The 13,041-nt window shown below is 41.5% G+C and overlaps 2 long non-coding RNA genes across 2 annotated transcripts in view; one reads left to right on the top strand and one right to left on the bottom strand.

The window, feature by feature from the left end:
* LOC140703248 (uncharacterized) overlaps positions 1-13,041 on the top strand; it is a 44,673-nt gene that overhangs the window by 14,541 nt on the left and 17,091 nt on the right. The gene's annotated exons all lie outside the window — the stretch shown is intronic.
* Positions 5,480-9,268, bottom strand: LOC144586088 (uncharacterized). The gene is made up of 2 exons (XR_013540816.1): positions 8,516-9,268; positions 5,480-8,405 (listed from the first exon to the last, which is right to left on the bottom strand). It is a non-coding gene; the product is annotated as an uncharacterized LOC144586088 (long non-coding RNA).

The following is a 13,041-nucleotide window of genomic DNA, read 5'->3' as shown; positions in this document are numbered from 1 at the left end:
TCCAATGCCAAATACATAAAGCAACTAGTCATTGGGGGGGAAATATTGCCTCTCAAAAGAGGGATATATGTCTCATTTGCTTTAATACAGACATTTGCACAACTGGTTGTTCTGGGTTTTTCGGGCTCTTTGGCCGTGCTCTGAAGGTTCTTCCTGACGTTTTGCTACTTTCTGTGGCCGGCATCTTCAGAGGACAGCAACCTGTGCTCTGGTGTAGTTGGCTTAGGAGTGCAGTATTTATGGCTGTGAGATAGGCTTTTGTCTTTTTCTGTAGATGGGTGATTAGTGTGTCTTGTTTTGGGTGTCTTGTTGTGCTAAGGAGAAGAGATTATGTGTCACTGTGGTTGATGGGTGTCATTAGCTGGTCTTTTGTGCGTAGTGATCCCTGGTCCTTGTGGCTGGGTAAAGTTCGTTGACCTTTTGCACAATTCATTACGATTCACCCTGATGCAGAAAGCAAATGCTTATCTAGATGTGCTTGGATAAATTTGAGATGGGAAAAATTATGTTTTAGGATTACAAGTCCCAGAATACAACATTGGTGATGTTGGAGTTCTTACAACCTTGCATGATGCCTGTGGTTTGAGTGACTGGGAGGGACTTTTCTGGGCTGGGATGACTATCAATTTACCCAGTAACTAACTAATTGTTCCCTTTCACATCTGAATTCATAAAGAGCCCTGCCTCCCTGCTGAGTATTCCTTTATTTAGGAAGAGGTTTGTATTCTTAGGTTTGCTACTGATCTGTTTCCAACTGCGAGTAATGAAATGTTTTTATTCTTTCTCCTACAAATGTCTCATAATGAGTTACTGAGATTTTAGTTAATAAAAATGGGTAGACTATCTGTGGAACTTGTAGCTATTCTATTCTTTGGATCTCTGTACTTCTACTGCACAGCTAAAGGAATTCAATGAAACATTCAAAAGTCTGCAATCGGTGATGAGAACCTGGGAACTGAAGTTCAAAAAAGTAACCTCTTTCCATTTGGACTTTTCCACAGAAGCCTCTCTTGCAGAATTTGGGGCACAGGTATTCTGGGAGAATGACATTTGCAATCCGCAGTTGAACTAACCTCTTGGAATACGTTTTGTTAAGAACTCAACTGAGAAATTAAAACAGTGGCCAAAATCCTACTGTGTTCTAACACTTTTGTAATGAAAATGGTGTAAATCTCACTGGTGACAAATTTACCACAAACTAAGAAATTAATGTAGGCATTTGGTATAATGCACCAAGTCACACAACAGCAAACACATATGTTAACTTACTAATATTTTTTTAAAAACCCTTTCTCCATAAAAAGACCCAAGGTGGCTTACATTATTAAAGCTCTTTAGGTGCTTATGGAAGGGCAGCAAAGATGGGCCCAGCCTGGCCTCCCACGGGAGAGAGTTCATTACTTCCAAAAGGATTGTAATAATGTTTCAAATGATTTTTTTTTTAAAAACCAAGCCAACATTGTCAATGCATCATGGATATTCATAGGAAATTAGAACATGCACTAAGTGACTCAGTCACTCTTGTCCAAAGAAGTATCTTCCCAATGGTGCTGACTTCAATGTGGACCAGGAGGATCCACTGGGTTGGATGACACGTATTTTTGAATTATTGTTACTTGCTAAATCAACACTCACAGAAGTCCCATTAATTCTTATACAGTCAGGACTAGCAAATCGATTTAGTCCTGATTTAAGACATGGAATGAGGTGCTGTAAATTCATGTTCAGTGTGTGGTCAAGAACAGAGAGGTATTAGGATTCTGAGATTCAAATTCTTTCCAAACCCAACCGGCTCTGCACCTTCCACACCCACCCCTTTTGCCCATTTCTGAGGTTGATTTCAATATGGGAGGAGAGGCCACCACAGAAACCAGAATAACAGAGAGAAAGTGGAGGAAGGAGATGTTAGAGCTCCCCTTTTAAGACTTTCAAGACTGGAACTTTTTCAAAGACCTTAAAGGGGGAAGCTGCTTCCAAGTCAAATTGGAGTACATGCTCCTAGTTGTGCATTTTCATAAGCTTCCATTTATGAGGTCATGTTTGCATGTTCAGAGAGAATCATTAAGTCAGATTTAATGTAGATGTAACAATCCCTTGAGATATAATGATCCATGTCACTTTTGATAAGCAGACATTCCAACAGTAGCAAGGTTGCTATCTCTGCTGGAGTTCATGTCTTTTCTGAGGGGAAAATCCACATCTGGATGTCTTAAAATGGTGTTGTAAAGGTGTGTGCCACTGAAACAATTGGCAGCTCAGATTTACAGGGATTATAATCTCAGTATGCTATGCAATTGATAATATGAGAAATGTGGGATAATGCTTTGTGAATGTTTGTTATGGAAACTGGCTCTCTTGGAAAGAGATCTGTTAGCTGCCAGTTATGAAATGAATACAATATACGTACCTAGTTTTAACCTTTATATGGGTAAGTCTAATGAGCATAAATATTAAGGAACCAGTCACAAAACCAGCTGTGAGTCTAATCTGAATTTGTCCCCCTTTCTTCAGAGTAGGGGAAGGGGGCTCCATATTTTTGAAAGGCATGCAATGAAGAGGCAGGCAGTTCAGCAGAACTTCTCTCTTTTATTTTAATCACAGACCTCCTCCAGAGTTGCTGGCTGCTATAACGTCTATCCCTGAGGGCACAGCTTTGTTCTGGAGCATTATTGGTATGCAATATTGGCCACTAAAAAGATTTTTTAAAAAAGATGGCCAAGAACTGGAGAAATCTCTCTCTCTCTCTCTCTCTCTCTCTCTCTCTCTCTCTCTCGTGTGTGTGTGTGTGTGTGTGTGTGTGCGTGAGTGCGTGCGCGCGCGCTGACTACTACATAGTGCCTTGGAACAATGATTACTGAGATAACAGACATAAATGCTCTAAAAAGCATTTCAGGTTTTCCAGGATTAACCTTCCCAGGCCGTGCATATATAGATGCAAGTTTAGGGACCAGAAAAAACATGACCTTTCCCCCATACAGTATTACAGAACCCATAATTCCCCAAGTAGCATGAGCCATGCTGTCCAGAGGATTTGAGTTACTGTAGTGCAAAAGGTTAATTGTCCATGCTATGTAAGGGGGCCGGGCCGTGGTCAGCTGGCATTGTCCCACTCTGACCTCCACACGTGTTCATCTTGTTCTGATGGATATTTTCATTTTCCTGTCAGCTCCTCCCCAGCCCCCTTTTTTGCTTCACTTATGATAGTTGTCCTCAAGCCATTTGCAACATATGGACCTGGGGTTGGATTTGCAGCTGGCCTTGTTCATACAAAACTATTGCAAGTTCATATATCTTTATAGGACTGTATGTACACACACTTTATATGGATTGAATTCTAGCATGGGGGTGTGATTACTGTCCATGTAGCTGTAATTTCCTTAATGGTGGCTGAAAAAATATTCAGAGGTGTTAAAACGAATCTTTCTTCCATTGACATTTCCTTTGAAGGCCAGTTTTATGGACTCAGCACAATCCACTGGTAAAGAAGTGGCAGAGGGAAGCATCCCTGGGCAGTTACATCTTGGCATAACGTTCCCAGAATGCCACAGGGTAGCATAGCCGGTGGCCATGCTGCCTGAGGGATTTTGGGAACTGTAGTCCACAAAAGCAATTACATCTCCCCAGCTCTGCTGAATATTCATTTTGTGTGATGGAAACAGCCAATAATAATAATAATAATAATAATAATAATAATAATAATAATAATAATAATAATAATAATAATAATAATAATAATAATAATAATAATAATAATAATAATAATAATAATAATAATAAGAGCAGCAGCTCTAGTTTGCCAGAGAGGGATTCATTTATTCATCAAGGGTTACATGCCATTCCTCACCTGAAAAGTCTGGCAAAGTCCAGGAAGCAACTTTGTCATTTAACTCTGCCAGCTCTAAGTGACTTCTTGAAGGAAAATCTCTGTCTGTTAAAACCCTCCTACAATATTAGGGCAAGGTTTCCTTCTGCACCGGCAGAGTGCGGTGTCCAGAACAACACAGCCCTTTTGGAATACTCCTAAGGATAAATTAGTCCTGTGTTGTTGATACGGAAAGTAACAGAGAAAGGCGGAGGTCAGTCTTGTTAACAAAACGAGCCTGATATTATGGTGCCTCCTTCCCTTCCAACGGCGTTTGGATGGCCCTCAAGGGGAAATGGTGCTTGGCGGTTGTTTATCTGTATTCTATGATGCTGTGTCCTGCCGGGCATATTAAAGCCCATGAAATAATGATGAAGCCAAGGGGTAATTAAAAGCCACAGTGACATTGATCTGCTGAAATTTCAGAGGGAGATCAGGGCACACGGGGAGACCATCTATCTTACCTCATGCAGGGCCAGCTTGATTGGCCTACTGAGTATTGAAGATGGCTAAGTTCCTCACCTGTGGCCAGGAGGGTTCCCAGTGCAGCAGACCTACTGGCTTAAGCGCTCTGCAAAACAGGAGGGTTTAGGGAGCCACTGAAGCCACAGCTGTTGCTCTCTGGCCTTGAAGATGGAGGGAGGGGACATTTAAAGGTACAGAACTCTTTGCATGTATACAGAAGAAACTGATCAACGTTGATAGATCTGCGAGCAGCCAACTTCTACGTGTCCCTCCATCTAGCCTGTACTTTGAGGCTAGAACGGTTTTCAGCGGTTTGATGCCGTAAGCCCAAATCCCCAAACTATGAAAGTAGCAATTCTGAACAGGGAAATTTGTTTCACTTTCCCTCACATTTGAATGTTTCTGATTTCTGATAAAAAAACAAACAACTGAATTATAATTTAATCCTGGTGATACAGTGGTAAATTTGAAATGCAGGTATGATAGTCCCCATAGTCAGCCTCGCTCTAACACCAGGAGAGTCAACAAGCATAGGTAGCTGAATCTGCCCATATCATTAAGTGAGAGTCAGGGCTTTTGTAAAGTTAATAACTCTTGCTTGCACATTCAAGAGCAAACTGCTTTCAATTCTTTGGCATTACAACAGGGCTGGTTTGTGACAATATACTGTTCTTGGAGAACTCCACTGGTCTTCCAGCTACTGTGAGAGTTGCAGCTAAATAAGAACAAGCAGGAAAACCTGAGGGGTGCGGACACGCAATGTTATAATCCACCTGCTCTCTTGGGGCTTTGACCGTGTGAGCTGTACACCAATATCTAACCCTAAGAGACAGGCAAATTAGTCACATTTGATTTATTCAACATTCAAATGTGAGTTTTACTAAATTCTGATCAAAACTGAAACAAAAAAATCCCATCCACCCTTACTAATAGTTAGTTTCTTAGGCATGCACAGTTTCTGGCTCCCATATCTGATAAAGTGTGCTGCTTATATAGCACTCCATAGTGCTTAAAACTCTTCCTGTATGGTTTCCAATTTAATTATGCACCCCCCTTGGACAAGCTGGGTGCTCAATTTACTGACTTCGGAATGATGGAAAGTTGAGTCAACCTTGAGCCAGTTACCTGAGCGCAGGATCAAACTAAGGTCACGGGCAGAGTCTTCACTGCATTACTGCAGTTTAACCACTGTGTCACGAGGCTCCAATGATGACAAGTTGTATTTGGTACATCCGCATTGGGAGATCTTTATGGGGAAAGCAAGGCAAATGAAGAGCCTTTTGGTCTCCTAATGATGAGAGCATTTGGGTAGGACAATGGCATTTAAGGCAGGTTTTGCCAGTCAGTAGGATATAATGAGAACAGAACACAGCAAAACAACAATTCGGAATGCTTCTCAGAATAAATTAGTTCACTGTTGATACAAAATGTGACACAGAAAAGCAGAGGTCAGTCATGTTAACAAACAAGCCTGACATTCTAGTGCATTGTTCCCATCCCATTGGATCAAACATTAAAGGGAAATGGTGCTCAGTGGTTGTTAGTCTCTATTCACATCTGTACACAGTAATTGACAATACAGTAGTGTGGATGATCTTGGCCTTAGTTTGCAGTGTCTTGTCCTTACACATCAGGATTTTTTCTAATTCCATCATAGTACCCTTTTGGTGTTCCTCAAAACAGCACCCAAAAAGAACACTCTCAGGTGAATTCCTAGGACAAAACCATACAGAGATACCCAGAATAGTCGTAACGACCAGATAGCGGGATATAAATGAAATAAAATAAAATAAAATAAAATAAAATAAAATAAAATAAAATAAAATAAAATAAAATAAATAAATAAATAAATAAATAAATAAATAAATAAATAAATAAATAAATAAATAAATAAATAAACATTCTATATTTCTTGAGACTGCCTGTGGCAAGGAATGCACTTTGACTTAGAAATCTATAAATCTGAGAAACTTGTGAGGCATTTTTTGAGAGAGTGAAACATGTGTAAACCATACCTATCCTTCAAAAATGCATACAGAGAAACTTTAGATAATGTCCAATGTGTGCAAGAACATGTGGATTACCGTACTTTGTACGTATATGTCCATGAGGGAGGAGGAAGAAGGTCTTACCACTTGGCAGGGAGAAAAGAATGAGAAGGTGGGTGAGAAAGTGAAAAACTCAGCAGGCCTCACATCACGTGTAACCACGGAGAATGTGCTCAGATAGCAGTACGTGCGCAGAAAGAAGCAGCTGTATTTGGGTCACTGTGGTTTGACCGAGCATATTAGCCATGTGTACAGCTCTGCCCCATGGAGATTTATTTCTGTATTTGTTTATTTAAGATGTTCATATACTGCTCGACTAGCTAATTCCCATGGGGCACTTAACTAATATAAACAATGGCCCCCAAAATATAAAATCAATTTAAAAAATCACAGATTTTACAACAAAAATGAATAAAGTAGTTGGAATGTTACCAAAATGCTAAAATACCGGGATGTTAAATGCTCGTGATGAAATGCAAATCGTAAAATGGAAAATAAAAATCAAGGACTACGTGCCTGCTGGAACTGCAAGGTCTAAATGCTACTAACGGGGATGCCAGGCAGGAGGGCATTCTATAAATTGGCAGGAGGTCAAACTGGTAGCCACCTAGCATAACACTGGGACAGGGAGAAGATCCTTTGAAGATTATCTTTGCAGTTGGGCAGGAATATAGAGGAGCAGGCACCAATCCCTGGGTAGCAGTATGTTGAAACGGTCAGAGGGTCCTGACATATATAAGGTATAAAATGGTGAATTGAACTCAAGGAGCAAATCTTTATTGACAAGGAAACAAAAGAACCCAAGATTGATTAACTCCTTCCTTCTCCTCTGGGTGGAAGATGTATATCCCCTGTACACTAAATGTCCTTCCTCATCAGGGAGTGGTCCCCTTCAGCTTCCATGTCCAGCATCCTGAGCATCAGGGATGAGGGAAAGGAGGCTTAGATCCTGAGACCTTGTCTGCCAGCTGGTGTAGCCGTTCTGTCTGTCTCTTCCAATACCTGTACTGTCGCTGGGGTGACATGAGGTAGCTTAGAGTGGGTGCAAGTTGTTGTCCATGTCATATCTGTACCAACACGTCAAGGGGCCGGTTCACCACCTCATGGAGGGCATCCTTCATAGGCTTGAGACGCAGCCACTCCAGAGCCTCTGGCTATTCCTCATATACCTCTGGAGCCTTACCTTCTGTGGTTGTGGGGCCCCAACCCCTTCCCACCGTTTCATCTAGTCCTTTTATTCCTTGCTCTCTATCCCATCCCGGCTGTAGTCTGGTGTTCCTCATTACTGTTCCCCTCCTGTTTGTTTTCTCTGATCTCCTGATCCCTGCCCTATGACCCCCATCACTGGTGGTGGGTGGCTCCCTTTTTGGAGCACCTTTTTGCATTTTATCTGGTAGGTATGAGTCAGGTACACTCCTGTGAGTCCTGGACCCTTTGTGCATGGCAGGAGAGGAAGCTGAACATGTTCCATATGTGTTGTCTCCGACACATTTTTGGTATCACCTGGCAGGACAAAGTTCCAAATAGAGTAGTCCTAGAACGAGCTGGAATTTTTAGCACATATACGTTACTGAAACAGTGATGTTTACGTTGGCTCGGGCATGTCGTGATAATGGCTGATGGTCAGATTCCAAAAGATCTCCTGTATGGAGAATTTAGTGCCCCAGAGGGAGACCACAGCTGTGATACAAGGATATCTGCAAGCGAGATCTGAAGGCCTTAGGAATGGACCTCAACAGATGGGAAGCCCTGACATCTGAGCGTTCAGCCTGGAGGCAAGTGATGCATCATAGCCTCTGAAATTTTGAGGAGACACTTGTCCAGCAGGCTGAGGCAAAGAGGCAGTCCTGAAACTAGCAAAATCACGGAGCTGGACAGGAGACAGATTGTATTTGTTTTCAGTGTAGAAGGGATTGTCACTCTCATATTGGCCTTCTCCGACACACTAGATGCTGTTCCAAGTCTTCTATTCAGAGCATGTTACCATAATCTCTCGAGCCTGAAGGATGCCTAATCTAATCTAATCTAATCTAATCTAATCTAATCTAATCTAATCTAATCTAATCTAATCTAATCTAATCTAATCTAATCTAATCTAATCTAATCTAATCTAGTCTAATCTAATCTAATCTAATCTAACCTAATCTAACCTAATCTAATCTAATGAGTCAGGTGAATCATTGTATTTTATAAAAAAAAATCTTAGCAAATTTCTCACACATCTCACTGCTCAGAGGTCCTCTCTAACTCTCTAACAACAAGAGCATTAAACAAACAAACAAACAAACAAATAAATAAAATCTACTGATGCAACGGGCTTTCCCCATCACAGATTGCTGCATTGTTGTGGCGAAGGGGTTTGAGTAACTCAGAGAAGCTATGGGCACAGTACAGGGACACCCAAGATGGACAAGTTATAGTGTAGAGTTCTGACTAAACACGATCCACCTGGAGCAGGAACTGGCAAGCCACTCCAGTATTTTTTCCAAGAAAACCCCATAGACAGAAACAAAAGGTAAAAAGATATGACACTGGAAAATGAACCCTTCAGGTTGGAAGGCATCCAATGTGCTACTGAGGAAGAGTGGAGGACAAATACAAGTAGCTCCAGAGCTAATGAAGTGGTTGGGCCACTGCTGAAAGGACACTCAGTTGTGGATGCGCCTGGAAGTGAAAGGAAAGTCTGATGCTGCAAAGAAAAATACTGCATAGGAACCTGGAATGTAAGATCTACGAACCTTGGGAAGCTGGATGTGGTCAAACAGTAGATGGCAAGAATAAATATTAACATCCTGGGTGTCAGTAAACTAACATGGACGGGAAAGGGGGAATTCAATTCAGACAATTATCATCTCTACTATTGTGGGCAAAAATCTTGTAGAAGAAATAGAGTAGCCCTAATAGTCAACAAAAGAGTGGGAAAAGCTGTACTGGGGTACAATCACAAATATGAGAGAATGATTTCAATACGAATCCAAGGCAGACCTTTCAACATCACAGTAATCAAAGTTTATGCACCAGCCGCCAATGCTGAAGAGGCTGAAATTGACCAGTTCTATGAAGACTTACACCACCTTGTAGAACTGACACCAAAGAAAGATGTTCTTCTCATTATAGGGGACTGGAATGGTAAAGTAGGGAGTTAAGAGATAAAAGGAACAATAGGTAAGTTTGGCCTTGGAATACAAAACAAAGCAGGGCAAAGGCTAATAGAGTTTTGTCAAGAGAACAAGCTGGTCATCACAGACACTCTTTTCCAACAACACAAGAGGCGACTCTATACATGGAAATCACCGGATGGGCAATATCGAAATCAGATTGATTATATTCTCTGCAGCCAAAGATGGAGAAGCTCTATACAGTCAGCAAAAACAAGACCTGGAACTGATTGTGGCTCTGTTCATCAGCTTCCTATAGCAAAATTCAGGCTAAAACTGAAGAGAGTAGGAAAAAGCACTGGGCTAGTCAGGTAGAATCTAAACCAAATCCCTTATGAATACACAGTGGAAGTGAAGAACAGATTTAAGGAACTCGATTTGGTGGACAGAGTGCCTGAAGAACTTTGGATAGAGGCTTGTAACATTGTCCAGGAGGCAGCAACGAAAACCATCCCAAAGAAAAGGAAATGCAAGAAAGCAAAGTGGGTGTCCAATGAGGCTTTACAAATAGCAGAGAAGAGAAGGGAAACAAAATGCAAGGGAGATAGGAAAACTTACAAAAAATAGAATGCAGACTTCCAAAGAGTAACAAGGAGAGACAAGAGGGCCTTCTTAAATAAGCAGTGCAAAGAAATAGAGGAAAAAAGAAATAGAGGGAAAAACCAAAGATCTGTTCCAGAAAATTGGATATATTAAAGGAACATTTTGTGCAAAGATGAACATGATAAAGGACAAAAAAGGTAGGTACCTAACAGAAGCAGAAGACATCAAGAAGAGTTGGCAAGAATACACAGAGGAATTATACCAGAAAGATTTGGATATCCAGGACAACCCAGATAGTGTGGTTGCTGACCTAGAGCCAAACATCCTGGAGAGTGAAGTCAAGTGGGCCTTAGAAAGCTTGTCTAACAACAAGGCCAGTGGAGGTGATGGTATTCCAGTGGAACTATTTAAAATCTTAAAAGATGATACTGTTAAGGTGCTACACTCAATATGCCAGCAATTTTGGAAAACTCAGCAGTAGCTAGAGGATTGGAAAAGGTCAGTCTACATCCCAATCCCAAAGAAGGGCAGTGCCGAAGAATGGTCCAACTACCGTACAATTGCAACCGTTTCACATGCTAGCTAGGTTATGCTCAAAATCCTCCAAGGCAGGCTTCAACAGTATGTGGACCGAGAACTCCCAGAAGTACAAGCTGGATTCCGAAGGGGCAGAGGAACTAGAGACCCAATTGCTAATATGCATTGGATCATGGAGAAAGCCAGAGAGTTCAAGAAAAACATCTACTTCTTCATTAAGTATGCAAAAGCCTTTCACTGTGTGGACCACAGCAAACTATGGCAACTTCTTAAAGAAATGGGAGTGCCTGATCACCTTATCTATCTCCTGAGAAATCTATATGTGGGACAGGAAGCAACAGTTAGAACTGGATATGGAACAACTGATTGGTTCAAAATTGGGAAAGGAGTACGACAAGGCTGTATATTGTCTCCATGCTTATTTAACTTATATGCAGAATACATCATGCGAAAGGTTGGCCTGGATGAATCCCAAGCTGGAATTAAGATTGCCGGAAGAAATATCAACAACTTCCGATATGCAGATGATATAACTCTGATGGCAGAAAGTGAGGAGTAATTAAAGAACCTCATAATGAGTGTGAAAGAGGAGAGTGCCAAAAATGGTCTGAAGCTCAACATCAAAAAAACAAAAACAAAAAACAAAAACAAAAACAAAAAACCAAGATCATGGCCACTGGTCCAATCACCTCCTGGCAAATAGAAGGGGAAGATATGGAGGCAGTGACAGATTTTACTTTCCTGGGTTCCATGATCATTGCAGATGGTGACAGCAGCCCCGAAATTAAAAGACACCTTCTTCTTGGGAGGAAAGCGATGACAAATCTTGACAGCATCTTGAAAAGCAGAGACATCACCTTGCCAACAAAAGTCCGAATAGTCAAAGCTATGGTTTTTCCTGTCGTGATGTATGGAAGTGAGAGCTGGACCATAAAGAAAGCAGACCGTCGAAGAATTGATGCCTTTGAATTGTGGTGCTGGAGGAGGCTCTTGAGAATCCCCTGGACTGCAAGGAGAACAAACCTATCAGTTCTAAAGGAAATCAACCCTGAGTGCTCACTGGAAGGACAGAGTTGAGGCTCCAATACTTTGGCCATCTCATGAGAAGAGAAGACCCTTGGAAAAGCCCCTGATGTTGGGAAAGTGTGAAGGAAAGAGGAGAAGGGGACGACAGAGAATGAGATGGTTGGACAGTGCCATCAAAACTACCAACATGAATTTGACCCAACTCCGGGAGGCAGTGGAAGACAGGAGGGCTTGGCGTGCTCTAGTCCATGGAGTCACAAAGAGTCAGACACAACCTAATGACTAAACAACAACAATAGAAGAACTGCTCTTACTATTCTATGGAAGCCTATCTTATAAATTAAGAAATATGAACCTGACGTCTCTGGAAAAGACGGAAGAAATGAACAGTAAGGCCACAGTCTTTAGCTTCTATGACAAGAATGCTCCACTTGGTGAGCTGCTGCACAGTCTCCATGGTGCCAGTGGAGATCACTGAAAACATACATTTGGTGTAATGAGGTTTCTACTTTCATTAGAATGTATGAGATACCTCCTCACAGAAGCTCTGTCACTAATTAATTACTCACACAATGGACTGTTGTGCAGGCAAAACTAATGGAAAGATTGCTGGCCTAACAGTTTGAGCCTCTTGCTTGCTTGCTTATATAACGTTGCTAGTTAAGAATATAAACAGTGTATTTCTCCAAGTATCCATGTTAGCTTGTCAAACGTGGTGAACTCAAGGGAAGGATTAACACTGAGTTGGCCAGGGTTGTCAATGGCATCAAAAATAGTCATCAGCTGTAGGCGTAAACAACATAAATTAGATAGGTCCATATGTTTCACTTGTTATAAGGCAGCTTCATGTGTTCCCAGCAGTCCCAAAATGAAAATGGAAAGAGTTCCAAAATTATATGTCAATAAACTGGGGGAATGGACATTAAAAAGGCAAATAGAGCCGAATGTAGAGACAAAATTAGTAATTTTGGGGTGAGTGTCTCTTTTCCCATCCATGTGCCTAAGCTGCCCTTAGGTCATTGTATATGCTCTGTGCACGAAGATTCCCAGCCTTGGGTCGCCAGATGTTCTTAGACTACAACGCCCAGATATTTCCAGTTTAGCACAACTAGTGGTAAAAGCTTCTGGGATTTTGTAGTCCTAGAACATCTGGGGACCCAAGGTTGGGAACCACTGGTGTATAACAGTTCCCAACTTTAGGTCCTCAGACATTCTTGGACGGCAGTTGCCAGAAACACTTGGCAGTACAGCTAGTGGTGAAGGCTTCTGGTGGTTGCAATTCAGCAATGTCTTGGGATCTGAGGTTTGGAACCACTAGTATAGTGGCAGCACTAAACCAAGAAATTGATATTGCGGTCCAGGTGCATAGCTTGATGGTAACTTTATTATAGAATGCTGATAA

Source organism: Pogona vitticeps, chromosome 1, assembly GCF_051106095.1.
Source record: "Pogona vitticeps strain Pit_001003342236 chromosome 1, PviZW2.1, whole genome shotgun sequence".
In the NCBI taxonomy this organism is placed as follows: Eukaryota; Metazoa; Chordata; class Lepidosauria; order Squamata; family Agamidae; genus Pogona; species Pogona vitticeps.
Note: the sequence above shows the minus strand (reverse complement) of the source record. Positions and strands in the feature narration are given on the sequence as shown.